Source organism: Manacus vitellinus, unplaced genomic scaffold (genome assembly GCF_001715985.3).
Source record: "Manacus vitellinus isolate BGI_N305 unplaced genomic scaffold, ASM171598v3 scaffold_170_pilon, whole genome shotgun sequence".
Taxonomy (NCBI): Eukaryota; Metazoa; Chordata; class Aves; order Passeriformes; family Pipridae; genus Manacus; species Manacus vitellinus.
Genome location: NW_021939198.1, coordinates 17,388 through 18,901, shown reverse-complemented (window position 1 = coordinate 18,901; position 1,514 = coordinate 17,388).

Genomic DNA, 1,514 nt, shown 5'->3' with positions numbered 1-1,514 from the left:
CCTGTGCCCTCCCCTCCCGGGCCCAGGCACTGCTCACTCAGCTGTTGTTTATCTGGGGAGGGGGTTATCGCTGCCCCCGGGAGGGCCGATAAGGGCGGATCGATCCCGCGGGACGATCCTCCCTGCACGTACCGGAGGGACCCGCGGTGCCCGCGCGGGCCCGATCAGAGTCCGGCCCTCGTGGATCAGCGGAGCCGCCGGAGGCTCCTCAGCCCCGGCCACGGGGCCACTTCAAAGAGGGTTAATTGGGAGTCAATTAATGATCAGGAGATGCCGGAGATTTCGGGAGCCTTTGAGGAGCCTTTGAGGCGCCTCCGAGCTCCCTCGGGAACTCTGCTCCGGGTGGAGGCGAGGGAGGGAAGGAGGGGACACCCCTTAAATAGGGAGGGACACCCCCAGGGGAGAGTGGGACACCCTCGGGCCTCGAAGAGTGCGGCAGGAGCACCATCATGCCCACCAAACCCACCCCCGGCTGCGAGCTGGGTGAGTACTGACACCCCCCCCCCGGGGGCTGGCACCGGCCCCAGCCTAAAACACCCGGGATTTGGGGGATTCAGACAGTTTCCCATGCCCAGGCTGCCTGTGGGGTCGGTCACACCTGGGTTCAGGTGGGCAGTGATGGGTTATTCCCATCTCTGATGCTTGCACTGTCGGGTCAAGGCTGAAGGTGAATCAGGGAGTTTCTCATCTCCTGGATTTCTCATTTTCCCAGAATTTGGTCACTTAGCAATACCCTTAGCAGTGCCCAGCCGGCAGGAGCCGTGTCCCATTCCCAGTTAAATCCATGGGGTTGTTCCTTGGGAAGGGAGCGGTTGAAAACAAATTATTCCAAGTTTCCAAGAGAAGGCATGGAAGAAGAACTCTGGAAGGAGCAGAGTTTCCCTCTGGAAAAACAAGCAGCAAATGAAAGAAAAGCCCTGTCAGGCCGTTCTCCCCCAAAACACGGGGTTTTCTGGGAGAGAAGGGAGCAATCCCATCTGGGAGAGATGGGAGCAGTCAGGGGGGGAACCAGCACTGGAGGGCGCCAAAAGTCTGGGAACTGGGAGAGAAAAACAGAGGTATTTTGGTACCAAAAGCGCTGCTGGGGGGGCGAGGGGAGTTCCAGGAGGGCTCTTGGGCTCCAAAGGGATCCACGATTTGGGGTGGAATGAGCGGCTGTTAGGAAAAGCTCAGAGTGGGAGCAGGGGGATGCTGCAGCTGGTGTGCCCCCTCATCACCACCACGGGGTCCTGGGACTCTCCTGGGGCCTCACTGGGGCTCAGCCTCCCCACTGGGTTCAACCCAGAGCTGGGGTTCTGCCCTCGACCCCAGGACCACGGGAGTGCCCCGACCCCCATACTGGGGACTACACTGGGGTCCTGGGACCCTCCTGGGGCCTCACTGGGGCTCAGCCCCCCCACTGGGTTCAACCCAGAGCTGGGGCTCTGCCCCCGACCCCAAGACCACGGGGGTGTCAAGGCCCTCCCGGCCCCCCATACTGGGACTGCACCGGGGTCCTGTCACCTCCAAGGTGA